The following is a 15,389-nucleotide window of genomic DNA, read 5'->3' as shown; positions in this document are numbered from 1 at the left end:
ACAATGATCATACAGAATGATCCAGCAGACATGAGGGGCTGAATGGCCTTCTCTCACTACAACTCCCTGTGTTTTATGTTTATTTTAACATTTCTGAATTCTGACAAAAGGGCATTAACCTGAAACATTAACTCAGCTTCTCCATCACAGGTGCTGCCTGACCAGCTGAGTATCTCCAGCACTTATTGTTCTGTATTTAACTCAGTTAGCAATGAACTTGGGAGCCTCAGGAGGACACACTTCATCTTGGCAATGGGTCAGTACTTCAAGAATTTAGTGAGAAAGTGGGATACTTAACTTTAGTTTTTGTATTCCTCTCTGGGTGCTTCATAGCACATGTTCTTTTACAAAAGTTTCTATTCTTGACATTGAATTGACAGTGCATTCCAAGGCAACAATTCCTACACAGTTTCACCTTTGTAGTTGTCCAAACAAGGTTAATACTCTTGATTAAAGCAGATACATAATTGGTGGCCACCTGTTCATTAATGTAAATATCTAATCAGCCAATCATGTGGCGGCAACTCAATGCATAAAAGCATGCAGACAAGGTCAAGGGGTTCAGTTGTCATTTAGACCAAACATCAGAATAGAGAAGAAATGTGATCTAAGTGACTTTGACCCTGGAATGATTGTTGGTGCCAGATGGGGTGGTTTGAGTATCTCAGAAACTGCTGATCTCTTGGGGTTTTCCACGCACAACAGTTTCTAGAGTAGGGCATCCCAACTATTTTTTTATGCCATGGACACCTACCATTAACAGAGGGGTCTGTGTACCCCAGGTTGGGAACCCCAGTTCTAGAGTTTACAGAGAATGGTGCGAGAAACAAAACAATATCTAGTGACTGGCAATTCGCTGGGTGAAAACACATTGTTAATTAGAGAGGTCAGAGGAGAATGGCCAGACTGGTTCAAACTGACAGGAAGGTGATAGTAACTCATATAACCATGCATTACAACAGTGGTGTGCCACAGACCACGTTCCATCCTGTACCTAATAAAGTGGCCTCTCAGTGTATATCTGAGAAAACATATTTTTGATATACCAGTTAGTCAAAATCATTAACGTGCATTACTCTGCAATTCTGGAACAAGAAATGATATAAATAGCTACCGTCAGATCATATACCACAGGTGGCTATTTGCATGGCCATACAGGGACTTCCATTTCACTGTATGAATCACAGTCACTTCTCAAAGACAGGCCTGAACTTCTAACCCGATCTCTGAATGTACAGATTATTGAATTCTTATAAACAATTAATTTGCTTTGAATTCATTCCCTTTTTGGGATTTGGGCGTCACTGGTATAGCCATGGAAGTTGGCTGTTCAGCAAATGTTTGCTTCTAACATAATATCACAAAAACTGATATTAGCCGTACTTGGACCAAGTGGTGTATATGGGGAACTCATGAAGTCTAGAATAGAGGGAGGGCAGATATCTCAAAGGTTGTGAAACTGCAGGACACAGAAACAGTGAAATGAAAATAAGTTTGAGAATTCTACAATTATTGCTGTATAATTTCCTGTAGTAAATTGCTCTATCTATGTATGAACCGATGTTGCAGTTTAATCTCACATAAAATTATCATGCAGCCCAGAGCCACTGCTTTACAGCACCAGGCTCACTCCTGAACTCCGGTCCAGTCTGTGTGGGGTTTGCACATTCAGCCCATAACCACGTGGATTTTCTCAGGGCATTTCACATTCCTGTTATATCCCAAAGATTAGTTGGCTGTTGGGTTAAATGGCTGCTATAAGTTGCCCCTAGTGTGTAGGTGAGTGATAGACTGGAATGGGAGGAGAGTAAAATATCTGCAGGATTAGTGTTAATGGGCGGCTGGTGGTCAGCACGGACTCAGTGGGCTAAAGGACCTGCTTCCGTGCAGTATCTCTTTATGACGTGAGTGAAGAAGCAGGTGTAGGAAATGATAGAGGCTTGCAATGAAATCGTCATTTGCAGCTAAAGTGAAATAAATGTTGTACATTGGTTTGTACACAAAGCCTTTCTTCGATTCACAAGGAGTAGCCTCATCAATAGTAACTGCAGAGAGCGGTGAACACAGCCCAGCACATCAGAAAATCCAGCCTCCTCTGTATGGACCCTGTCTACACTTCTCAAGCAGCATAACCAAAGATACCCCTCCCCCCCACCAACTCAAGACATTCCCTCTTCCTTCCTCCCATTAGGCAGAAGATACAAAAGCCTGAAAATATGTACCACCAGGCTCAAGGACAGCTTCTACATCATCATTAAAAGACCGTTAAATAGTTCATAGTATGATAAATTGGGCTTTTGATCTCACAGTCTACCTCATCATGATTTCACACCTTATTTCTTACCTGCACTGCATTTTATCTGTGGCTGTTACACTTCATTCTGTGTTCTATTGGTGCTTTATCTTGCTATCACTGAGTTCAGCTCCGTGCCTTATGGTAAGTATACCTGTATAATGGGACATATTTCAGCCAACGTCTCAGCAAGCTCCCACAGATAACAATGACCACATATTCTGAGGCACACCTTTTGTCCTAACCACAGCATTAATATCTGGACTTACCCTGGATTCCCCGCAGAGGCCCCAGTTTCAGACGGCATTGGTCCAAGTCAGCAGTAGCACATTGCGCTGCTGAGTCCCACAGGGTTGGAACAATGCACAATCTCTCAGACGGAGGAAATCTACTCACTGCGGATTAAACTTTGTGCCGCCCTGTACCTATTCCAATAAATAGAAATGTAAGCAGTTAAACTGCGATCATTTAAGTTATTTTCAATTATTTTAACTGGTTCAAAGTCGAGTTTTTCTGACTTTGATTCCTCTATATCATCTCCTAACAGTGACTCCTTTGCTTGCACCTTCAGAAACAGCTCAATTTCTATCTTTAATATCTCTCTTTTTCCCTTTAAGGGTTCTTTTGAAGACCCTGAACTGGAGTTACACACTGACTCAGTTCTTTGTGGGAATGGGACCCGCTCTCAGGCTCTCATGACTGGCCGCTATTTGATAGACCAAGGACGTGGCCTAGAAGATTGGCTTGCCTTCAGATCTTCTGGATTTTGTGTCTCTAGAGGCCAGTGGACTTGAAGTCAGTGCTGCAGTCTGGTGTGTCATGGGAGTACATGGAAGATTGAAAGCAGCAAGCTGGCTGCTGGCTGTGTTCCCAGAGACCTGGGTTCTTTGGCCACAGAGCTCAGATAAAGCAACTCAACAGACTTTTAACACCATAAATCAGTGAGTTGATTGTCATGTCTCCCCTCTTGGGACTGGGGACATCTTTTTTTCCCTTATTAGGGAGAGAGAGAGCCTGTGATATGTCAAATTAGTGGGTGAACGAGTTGACGTTGGGGTACCCCAAGTCTGTGTCTTTATTGGTACTTTGCTGCACACTTGAGTAGCGGTGGGGGGTGCCGATGTTTTTTTTTGCTGGTGGAGGAGGGGGTATCATTGCTTTGCTGCTGCTTATGCTTGAGAGCAGGGAGCAGGGGGGCTTTGGGGTTCTAACATTGAACTGTCATTCATTCTTTGGGGCACTGCTCTGTTGTCGTGGATGGTTACGAAGAAAAAGAATTACAGGATGTGTATTGTATACATTTCTCTGACATTAAATGTAACTTTGAAACATGTATGCACAGGTGCAATGAAAAAAATTACGTGTGGTTGTATCACATAAGCAGCATTCTCGAGAAAAACAAACATAAATTATTCAACAACTCTTACAAAGTCCGTTTTAGTGCAAAGTGATCAATGTGGTTATAGTGTTGATAAACTGTAATGATTAGGGTTTAGCCAATTCTTAGCATCTGATAACACACACAAGATGCTGGTGGAACGCAGCAGGCCAAGCAGCATCTATAGGAAGAAGCACTGTCAACGTTCCGTGCCGAGACCCTTCGTCAGGACTCGGCCCGAGACATCGACAGTGCTTCTCCCTATAGATGCTGCCTGGCCCGCTGTGTTCCACCAGCATTTTGTGTGTGTTGGTTGAATTTCCAGCATCTGCAGATTTCCTCATGTCTTAGCATCTGATGCAATTTTTAGCTTTTATAAATGCATAAACACTTTACTCTGCACTCTGTTCTTGTTTTCCTTTTCACTGTGTAAATCTGCTGTTATAACAGAGTATTCTGTATGGATGGCATGCAAAAATAAAGTTTTTCATGGTACCTTTGTACATGTGACAATAGTAAAGGCAGTAAAGGGAATTACAGACACAAGAGAGGAGATGGCTAAAATTGATTGGAAAAGAACACTGGCAGGGAAGATGACAGAGCAGCAGTGGCTGAAATTTCCGGAAGGAATTTGGAAGGCACAGAATATATACATCCCAAAGAGGATGAAGTATCCCAAGAAAAGATGACATAACCATGACTACCAAGAGAAGTCAAAGCCAACATAAAAGCCAAAGAGAGGGGATACAATAGATCAAAGATTAATGGGAAGTTAGAGGATTCGGAGGGCCGCTGGTGGTGTAGTGGCATCAGTACTGGGCTTCAAGGTAGATGCTCCTGAGTTCAAACCAGCAGGGTCTCAATCTGGGCAGCAGCAGTGGAAGAAAGGCCTGGCAATCTACTTCCGTATCTCACCACAAAAAAACTATGGTCTATGAGGTCACGAAGAGTCGTACACAACGACTGAACAACAAAGAGGATTGGGAAGATTTTAAAAAGCAACAGATGACAACTAAAAAGTCATTAAGGTAAAGATGGAATACGAAAGTAAGCTAACCAACAGCAGTAAAGAGAATACCAAAAATTCCTTCAGATACATAAAGTGTAAAGAGAGGTGAGAATGGATATCGGATCGCTGGAAAACAGTGCTGGAGAGGTAGTATTGGGGAAAACAAGGAAATGGCAGACAAACTGATCAAGTATTTTGCATCAGTCTTCACAGTGGAAGACGCTAGCAGTTTGGTGGAAGTTCCAGGTGTCAGGGGTCCTGAAGTGTGTGAAATTACCATAAACAGAAAGAAGGCACTTGGGAAACTGAAAGGTCTGAAGGTAGGCAAGCCTCCTGGATCCAATGGTGCATGCCTCAAAGTTCTGAAAGAGCTGGCTGAAAAGATCATGGAGGCATTAGTAATGGTCTTTCAAGAATCACTAGATTCTGGAAGACTGGAAAATTGTTAATATCACTTCACACTTCAAGGAGAGAGGCAGAAGAAAGGAAACCATAGTCCAGTTAGTCTGACACCAGTGGTTAGGAAGATATTGGGAGTCGATTATTAAGGATGAGGTCTCAGGGTACTTGGAGGCACGAAATAAAATAGGCCGTATTCAGCATGGCTCCTCAAGGAAAAATCTTGCCTGACAAATCTGTTGGAATTCTTCAGAGAAATAACATCACCTGAAGTTGTGGATTTTCAGAAGGCCTTTGACAAGGTGCCACACATGAGGCTGCTTAACAATCTATGAGCCCATGGTATTGCAGGAAAGATCCTAGCATGGATAAAGCAGTGGCTGATTGGCAGGAGGCAAAGAGTGAGAATAAAGGGAGCCTTTTCTGGTTGGCTGCCAGTGACTAGTGGTGTTCCACAGGGGTCTGTGTTGGGACCGACTCTTTTTACATTACATGGATACAAGATTGGGGCTGAGAAAGCACAAATTGGATCAGCATGATGAAATGGGAGAGCAGACTTGATGGGCTGAATGGCCCAATTCTGCTCCCATGTCTTGCAATCTAAAACACTTCCCTAATATTTTCCATACCCTAAATGTGTTAATGACTCACAAAATTCAATGACATCAATCGATCTACAGTAGCACATAATTAGAACGAAGAGGCCTTTGAGCCCATCAGAAGTATAAAGGATGGCGCGGTAGTCTAGTAGTTAGCATAACTCTCTGCAGCTCCATTGAATTCCGAACTAAAGTTCCATGAAAGTGAGCTCACGGCCGTTAAACCAGTCATTGCTGCAGGAGCCCAGAAGTTGCAGGTCACAGCCTCTGTTCAGCGCAGAGACGAGTAAACCTCGCAGAGTTCATCGCTCTTGGACCCGAGCCCTGCCACCTCAATTTGGGCCGTACCCGACTTTCTCGACAATAAACGAATGCCAATCACCGTAAACATTCCGAAGGAATGTGTTTCCGGTTCTCCTGCCCACAGAACATCTCAACTTAGGTCAATGACTTGATTACAAAGTTCAAATAACCAGTTCTCTTTACAGTTTATCTGTTGCAATAATCTAAGCAGGAAGTTGTTTTTTTTAAAGCGTATGAAACAACCATTTCCACCAAAGAGGTATCAAGCATGGTCATTAAAGATGGTGATGGAGTCATAGAAACTTCCAGATTCCATGAAAGAGAGATAAATAGGAGGTGCACAGGTTCAATGAAAAAAAATCTCCTTGAAGCAGCATTAGGGGCACATAGCTGCGTTCACAAGAAATACTGAAACATAAAATATGCTCGATTTTTACAGGGAAAAAGACCATTAGAACAAAAAAATCCTAATTTAGTGCAAAGTGATCGTTGTGCGGGTTGCTTCAGGAACCGAATGTAATCCCCCCCCCCCCACCCCACCCCAATCCTGCCCACGCCGGTGCCTGAACTTGTCGCCTCGACTCTGTTGCCGCAATCTGACCCAATCCCCAAGCCCAACTCGCCCTCGACTACCGGCAGAACGGCCTCTACCACAACCAAAGCTGAATGGATACCTCCCTCCCGTTCCTCCATGGTGGGAGCGGAAGTCCCGTCCCCACCGGAAGCGGCAGCTCCTCCCCTCCCCACCGCTCGCTCCGCTCATTCGACTGTCGGTGTAGCGCTGGTGAGGTCGACCGGCTTTTCTAGCCTGAGGCTTTACGGGCGTTTCTAATTGAGCACGGTAAAGAAAGCAAAGCGGCGGTTGGGGATGTGGGGGCACTGGGCTTTTTGCTCTGGCGCCACTTTGTTTGTGAGGGGTGAGGGCACCGCCGGCATGTTAGTAGAGGTAGCAGAGGTGAGGAGACCGTTGATGAGTGGGGGAGGGGTGGAAGAGAGCGCGTTCTGGTTCCTTCACCATCCCGAGTCTCTTCGGCTGTCCAACCTGGAGCGCGTTCTGGTTCCTTCGGCTTCCCGAGTCCCTTCGGTAGTCCAAGGCTGGAGCGCGCAGGACTCCTTCGGCATCCCGAGTCCCTTCGGTAGTCCCACCCGGAGCGCGCAGGGCTCCTTCGGCATCCCGAGTCCCTTCGGTAGTCCCACCCGGAGCGCGCAGGGCTCCTTCGGCATCCCGAGTCCCTTCGGTAGTCCCACCCGGAGCGCGCGGGACTCCTTCGGCATCCCGAGTCCCTTCGGTAGTCCCACCCGGAGCGCGCAGGACTCCTTCGGTTCTCGCAGACTGGGGCTTCTTCACATTTGTAAAAGTACGGAAGTCAGGACACAATCCGCTCTAGTGGGAGTAAATGGTTGGGCGGAGGTGTGGAAGTATTTTAGTAAGATCTGCGCAGTATCTAAAAGCTATCTTTATAACCGATTTTAATTAACCAGAATTAAGGCGACTCACTTCCTGGTTTGCAATTTTGGAAAAAAACTATAATGTGTAATAACCGTTCTAAGGTTAATAAGTAAGATCTGTAGCAACCCTTGGGGTATTACTACCTGAGCTGTATTATTAAACACTGATTCAGTTGGCAGTTTTAAATTAAGTAGCAGTCGTGCAGTTAATTATTTGGATCTTTTGTGCATTTTTTAACCTACACGTGAAAGAAACATGTATGGCCCGTTTCCTGTGTCCGTCGCTAGTTCTTTCTTCGGGTAGGGCGGTGTCTTGGCGCCCGATGCAGCTTTTACGGCGACCAGGAAGTGAGATTTTCATTTTAATGGCGGCGATTAGTCGTTTATGTTTTTTTTAAAATCGCATCGTTGGTCTTTGCTAGGAAGTTTCCTTTGCATAAGCTTCATCGATTGATATCACGAGGACAAAAAATGTGCTCTTCAGTACAGAAGCCCCACTTAATAAATTACATTCGACATTAGACTCCTATTGTACAATATTTCTTTGGCTGCTAAAGCAGGTAAAAATTGCAGATTGCGGCAAATTAAGTGACCGGCCATGTTGATCGTGCATATTTTTTGACATTATTTGCATACAGGTTAAATTGACTTTCTTATTTTACGTCAAACTAGTGCAAACGCTGCTGTATTACGTAGAATTCTCGCAATTAATCTGATTACCTTATATCAGGACATAATGCATTGGCTCAGTATTTAATTCTTCACAAGACCAGACAAGATTGTTTAATGGTATTTCCAGTACACAAGTGTAAAGGAGAACGGAATAATTGTTACTCCGGATCCCACGCAGCACCAAAAAAATGTAAGATGAAGTACACAATAATGAAATAATACACAATAAATATAAATACATAGATTATGTACATTGATTGTATGTTCTTAAAGTGACACAAGGCACAGGTGTGACTTTGACAGGAAATGATAAAGTGGTGGAGGTGCTGATCAGCCTTACTGCTTGGGGAAAGTAACTTTCTGAGTCTGGTGACCCTTGCATGGATGCTACATGGCTTCCACCCCCAGCCTCAGAACACACTAAATTGGATGCTACGGCATTTGAGCATGAAACTATTTAGCCCATTGTCTGACAATACCAAATAATTTCCTCTGACTTTCCCTAATAGGGTGGTACAATTTTTCAAATGTGTTTCCCTGAAAAGTATTCTGGGCTCAAGCAACTATTAATGCTTGTCTGAGGCATTTAGATTTTTTTCAAACTCTCGGTTTGGAAATGAGCAAATGCATTTTCTGCCTGCATGCTGCCTTGCTGCAAGCAAGAGAGACCAAGGGGAAGTGAAAAACAGGAAGTGTATGCTGTGTCAAATTGTACACTTTTGGCTTGCAGTTAATGTGAATAACAGCTTTAGAAAGCAATAAATGTCATGAGTATAAGTAAACACTAATATTTTGCCAAGTTCCTATGCCACTTATTTTTAAACTGCCAAATGTGACCCATTTCTTTCCCCTGCTTTTAACTTGTGAATTCTTAACTGGGGAATGATACAAGTAACTTTTAGTAATCAGGTACAATATATAAAATGTGTTGGGTCATGAAAGCACACGAGGAAACAATGTTTTTTTTGGCTTATGTAATGAATATGTTTCAGACTGAGATAGCAAATGGTGAAAATAACTTTTTAAATTTGAAAACCTAATGAATTTTACTATAAAATCTGAATTACTTTTGATTTTGCCTTTTATTTCTAGGAATGTACTGTCATGCATTTCATCCAATATTTCCTTTACTGAATTAGTGTTATATTTAAGGGCAGAGAAATTTAAAACAATTGGGCAATACAGTGGCTCATCTCATAAAGGTACAGAGGCCTGAAGAGAGACACTCAATGATTCAGGAACGCCTTCTTCCCCTCTGCCATCAGATTTTCGAATGGAAAGTGAACCCATGAACACTATGTCACTGCTTTTTAATTTCTATTTTTGCACTGCTTAATTAATTTATTATATTTATTTATCGAGATACAGCACGGAACAGGCCCTTCTGACCCTTCATGCCGCGCCTCCCAGCAATCCCCAGATATCATCCTAGCCTAATCACGGGACAACTTACAATTATAAATTAACCTACCAGTTGGTACATTTTGGACTGTGGGAGGAAAAGCTATGTGGTCAAGGGAAGAACGTACAAACTCCTTACAGGCAGCAGCAACAATTGAACCCAGGTCGCCTGGACTGTCTTAAATGTATTGCATTGTACTGCTTCAGCAAAGGCAACAAATTTCACAACATAAGCCAGTAATATTAAACCTGATTCTGATGCTGCTCCAGAGACTTGGGTTCTGTATGTGGAGTTTGTACATTCCTACTGTGACCGTGTTTCTTTTGGGTTCTTCTGGGTTTTTTTGCATATGCCAAAGATGTGCAGATTGGTAGGTTAATTGGCTGTTGTAAAATCTCCCTGTTGTGTAGGCAAGTGGTGGAATCGGGGGAGAGTTAATGGGGATGTGGGGAGAATTAAATGAGTTTGTGATGGGTGGGAGTGGATGGCCTGTATCTGTTCTTCATAACTCTTGACTTCAGCTTAGAAAATGTGGCATATAATTAATCCTTCAAGCTGTCTGCTATTAAAATGTTAGCTCGCATGGTTTGTCATAATTCCCCCATTTGAATGAAGAGGGGAAGTAGATTGCACTGATACATTAAATGATAAAGCAACTCCGTTGATAATGCTTCCCTTTAATTTTTGTGATCTGCAGTGTCCCCAGCTATTTCCTTTTCTTCCAATGGAGGGAGGATATCCAACTTCCAGCTTTGAGCTGAGAACATGGTTTTGTAAAAGTGATTACTGTCTGCAGCATTTTCTGCTCTGCTTTATTGAACTTGAAATTGTGGTTGTCCATTAAAATGTTTTTTGAAGTTATGCTCTGAATAAAGCTAAATTTGTTTTGTAATTAATTTCTCAATTTGCATGTGCATTTTGTAATTTTCTACCATTGCCATATTTGTAAAAAAAATTGCAGACAAAGGTATTATCAAATGCATCTTACTACACTGTGTATCTTCACCTATTGTTCTGGTAGTCTTTGCTCCATTTGTCCCCTTTGAAGGCAAGGTCCACATTTAAAATTTTCATGGAAAACTAATTAGACCCCAATTTTCTAAAGTGTCAGATTAATGGATGGTTGAATAATAATGAAACAATGCGGATAAATTAGTGCTTTCAAATGTGACAAGTGGGGAACCAGTTTCAGCTGGTATGGGCTCCGAGCACAGCACAAGGAAGTGAGATGTCAAGATGATGCGGCCTGTGGTATTCTATTAAATGGTGCTGTGGCAGCTACTATACATTGTGTTTTTAGTTTGAATAATTTTCATGCTAATTATTCATTAGATTGAAAACTGCTATCAGCAGTATGAATGGGAGAAGGATGACTGACAAAGAAATATTGTTTAAACTGAAATAGAGGAAAAACTGCAGATATGGGTAATCTGCAAAACAATGTTGAAATGAATATGTGGGCCAAACAAAGAAAGGAGAAGGGGACTGGGATGTCACAGTCTGGAAAAGTCAGAACACAAGCACATTAAGTTGCAGAGAGAGGAAGGGTGCAGAATGATGTACAGATTAAAGATATCAAGGTAATAGCAGATTTGAAGACTTGACAGTTTGAGAACAAAAAAAAGAGACAAATTGAAACAGGAAGGTATAGCCACATCTGTGGAGGGGAAAGAAAAAGGAGTGGTTACCTGAAATTATTAATTTCATTAAGTCCTGACGGCTTCAAAGTGCCATACAACGGTTTATTTTGGGACCATTGGTGCAAAGTAGGAGGTCAGGAGGTGACAAATGGGTTCAGAGGGGAAAATTAAAGTGACGGGACTAGATGCTTGACTGCTAGAGAGGTTTTTTTTGTATTTGTGTTCTGCGTAGAGGAGACCACATCATGAACAATAAATGCAGTACACTAAATTGGCAGAAGTGCAAATTGATCATTTCATCTGCTGGTATTATTTGGCTCTCTGTGTGGTGGAAAGGGAAGCAGGGGTTACATTCCTGTTGATGCCTGCAGAAGTGAACAGGCTGGGGAGGGGGAGAGGTAGTTGATTAAGTCGAAAGAGGGGCCAGGTAGATGTGGAGGGAATAGTCTGAGAAAGGAGAGGAAAATGTCCGCTAGTGCAATCCTGTTGGAGGTCACAGAAATAGTCCTTTGAATGTTGAAAGTGAGGATAAAGATCTTCCAGATGACCCACTGCAAATGATGGGACTCATCACTCATTAGGTGACAATCTTCTATAAAACTTAGTTTTTTTTACCACTGAAACCACAGTTTCAGTAGTATCGTTCAACATTTAGTGCTGCCATTTGTTGGCATTTTATGATGAATCCTTAGCAATACACTTATGTGTATATATAAAGGTTTGTTTGAACTGGAGCCAGATGTAATAACAATATTTAAATTGTGTCCATCATTGAAGTTGATGACTACAGAGTTGACATTGAAGTCAAAGAAATGCTTATTGTTGTGGCTGTAACCTGAAACTGTTACTGTAAGGTACCTTAGATAAAATGTTTTGGAAATGAAGATTTGTGTACACTGATTCTATAATTAAAATGAGCAGTCTAATGCAGGAAGCATTTGGTCAAATGAAGCAAGGCTGATCTTTTGTTTAATATGGTGGAACTCCTTGCCGGCTTTTATAAGCTAGTTTCATAAATGTGTAATTATCTGCTTGGTATGCAGTGTTTCTCGTGTGCTTGCATGGATCCATCTGTCACCTCACACTTGCATCAGCTTTTTAAAACTTTAAAAATGTTGACACTTCTGTAACATTTTTTAGTGATTGCATCATTATTCAGTTTAGTCTTTTGATTGCAGTTTTGATGGAGTAGCGGATCTGTTTTGGTTTCAAGTGGAAAAATGTTGCCAGGGAAATTACTTTTTGTAACTACATCATTGATCAAAAGTGTTCTTGCTGCTATACTGTAACTAACAGTGAGCTACTAAATAAAATGAACACCGGGTCTTGTATCCACGTTACAGTCCGATGAATACTATAACAAATCTTTGCACAGCAGTGAATAAGATTAATTAAGAATTACACTTTTTTATTAAGGATTTATTATGTCTACTGTACATTTGAACAATTTTTTATAATATTTTGTGGTATGCTGAATTGCATTAGAAGTGCTTAAGTTGGCTTTGTGTTGTACTTGCTAGCCGTAATTGTCTAATTCAAAGATGTAGTCAACAGAAGCACTATTCATATTCAGCAATTGAAACTCTTTTGGATTGAAGCCATTTGTATCACATCAACTGTTTTTTTCCCTTTTATTTCGCATTTTTAACTTAAATCCTTTGCCCTCCTAAACTATTTTCCACATTAACTGGTTAATTTCAAACATTGTGTTTTTTTTAAAAGACTGTTTCCCCTTATTTTTTCACTTTTACAGTTACTGAGTTACACAGCAATTGAGACAAGTTGGAAGGAATAGTTGAAAACTGGAAGTGGGTGCCAGTTCAGTGATTGTCACTTGTTGCCACTTATTCACAGTCCAGAGAAATGAAATGTCAGTGAAAAAGATGGAGAAACAGCTTGAATCTGAGAGGCAATGGGCTGGAACGGAGTTTTATGTAACAAACTAGGTTTTGTTTGACTATCTGGACACCATCATTTTACTGGAATTCATTACAGTTTGATATCTGCAAGTTATTCTAATTAAGTAGAATATAGTTTGTTTCCTAAGAACGTCTTGAGTTTTATACTGTGACATTTTTTTTAGATTGCACCTCTTTTTGCCAATCTTACAAAGAATTTCTTTCAGTCTATTCTGCTGTCGGCTGCCAGCATCTCCCAGGGTTCAAATAGTCAGTCCAGATGGAGAATAAGTAGTTAGTAGCTATAGGGGAAAAATAGGCTTTAGGCAGCACTTTCAACATAACAAAACATGCCTAGATATTATGTTGGTTTAAAACAATGTTGATATCTGTCCAAGGTTTGAAAGGTTTATTAAGCAAGGTTTAGAGTTTCATCAAAGAAAGAAGATGTTAAAGTAGGGGTTCCCAACCTGGGGTCCATAGACCCCTCGGTTAATGGTAGGAGTCCATGGCATAAAAGTTTGGGAACCTCATGTTAAAGGGTTGAAGGAGAATTCTAGGACTTGAATCTCAGTACTTGAAGGCATATTTAGCAGTAAAAAGTTGGCTAAATTTAGAGATTGTTGTGTGCCTGCATTGAAATGTGTAAATGGTTCAGATTTGGAGGAGATTAGGGAGACATTAAAATAGCAGAAGTAAGCCATTCACCTCTACCACTCACCATGATCATGACTGATCATTCACTTCAGTACCCTATTCCTTTCTTTACTCCATTTCCCTTGACCCTTTGGCATGAAGAAATGTGCTTAACTCCTTAAATTCATTTAACTACTGGGCCCTTACTGCCTTTACTAACAGAAAACTCCACATGTTTGTTACCTTCTGGCTGAAGAAATTTTTTCAAATTCTTGTTCAAAATGGCACATTTCCCCAACCTGTCCTAAGGCTGTGTCCCCCTAGTTGGACTCTCCATCTGTAGGAAGACCCTCCTTGTATTTAGTCTGCACAGTTCTGTTATAATTTTTGTGGGTAATTTTTTCTGGGGTCCATTTTCACTCTTTTGTACTCCCAACAAATGTGGCCAGTCTCTCTTTGTAACCCAATTTTGCTATTCCAGTCTTCTTTCATTGTAATCTCTTCACAGCATCTTTCTTCAGGCAATTAAGATAAAACTGCAAATGGGTCTCCCTCTGGTCCTATACATCTGAAACAAGACATCCTTGCTTCTGTCTTGTCCTCCTGCACTGGAGCCAAGTGTACTTCCGAACTAAGACGCACAAAATGCTGGAGGAACTCAGCAGGTCAGGCGGCATCTATGGAAATGAATAAACAGTTGACGTTCCAGGCCAAGACCCTTCTTCAGGATACTTCCTAACTGTCTGCTGCCTCTGAAGGCTCACTTCCAGTGATTAATGTACAAGCACAGAGTGAGTTGCCGCACCGTCCCATTTCCTAATCTGTCACTGTTCAGACAATAATCTCTTTCTTTGTTAGAACCAAACTGATCTCGTGTTTATCGACATTAAACAAATTTGTTTAAAGCACATTCCAGCTTTTCTATCTTGTTGCTGCTCTTATTTCCCCCACCTCCCAGCCTTGTCTGATCTTTTACTGCTCCCTCATTCAAATCATATTGAAATAGCTACAGCCCAAGCACTGACCATTATGACACTAATGCTGCCCGGATAGAAACTTGTGTATTCCTACATTGTGTCCTGTCTGTCAACAAATTGGGGCTAATATGTTACCCCAAGTTCCTTGTGCACTTGTGTTTCCCCTTATCAAAAAGAGGAAGGAATGAAGCAACAACTGGACTTGAAATCAGATTTTAAGCTTTATAAAATGGAGGAATTGTTTAACTAAAGCTAATGTAGTTCTGCAGGCAGGTTTGTTTGTGAAAGGATAGAGCCCAATGTGGACTAGAGCAGCAGTTTTCAAACGTCAGGTGACCCATTTTAATTTATGCAACCCAATAAGAATAACTTGTTAACTATATATAGGTTTAATCAAGCCATTGGTTCAACCAAGAATCAGTCTTCAAACTACTTTTATTAAACATATTAATACTTACAAGTAGTGATTTTGAAATCACAAGGTTCAACTGTATAAAACCCAGTTTGTCAACTGCAACTAAACATATATGACTGCATTAGAATAGCACAGCAATCAGTCAATCTGTTTCTTCTTTGGAGGGGTCAAGCCATTAGTAAAAGCCACTTTGGTAAAATGCAGGTAGCAGAGCTGTCAGATGATAAGATTGTTGAGAGTATATTTAAAGGTACCTGTCAAGAATGTAATAGAATAATCATATCTAAAAGTAATAAAGCCATTGACAGTTTTATTGGCA

General features: G+C 41.2%; 1 protein-coding gene and 1 long non-coding RNA gene across 2 annotated transcripts in view; one reads left to right on the top strand and one right to left on the bottom strand.

Annotated features, from left to right (window-relative positions):
- Positions 1 to 6,948, bottom strand: part of LOC140714785 (uncharacterized) — a 37,853-nt gene extending 30,905 nt beyond the window's left edge. The window contains exons 1-3 of the long non-coding RNA XR_012095997.1: positions 6,656 to 6,948; positions 2,563 to 2,718; positions 2,345 to 2,447 (exon numbers count right to left, since the gene is read on the bottom strand). This is a non-coding gene — a long non-coding RNA (uncharacterized lncRNA). The remainder of the gene's footprint in view (positions 1 to 2,344; positions 2,448 to 2,562; positions 2,719 to 6,655) is intronic.
- The window catches only part of arhgdia (Rho GDP dissociation inhibitor (GDI) alpha), a 58,129-nt gene continuing 49,435 nt past the window's right edge, over positions 6,696 to 15,389 (top strand). Inside the window, exon 1 of the mRNA XM_073026357.1 lies at positions 6,696 to 6,822. The gene's annotated coding sequence lies outside the window, so the exon portion shown is untranslated. The remainder of the gene's footprint in view (positions 6,823 to 15,389) is intronic.

The sequence above is a fragment of the Hemitrygon akajei genome, chromosome 22, assembly GCF_048418815.1.
Source record: "Hemitrygon akajei chromosome 22, sHemAka1.3, whole genome shotgun sequence".
NCBI lineage: Eukaryota > Metazoa > Chordata > Chondrichthyes > Myliobatiformes > Dasyatidae > Hemitrygon > Hemitrygon akajei.
Note: the sequence above shows the minus strand (reverse complement) of the source record. Positions and strands in the feature narration are given on the sequence as shown.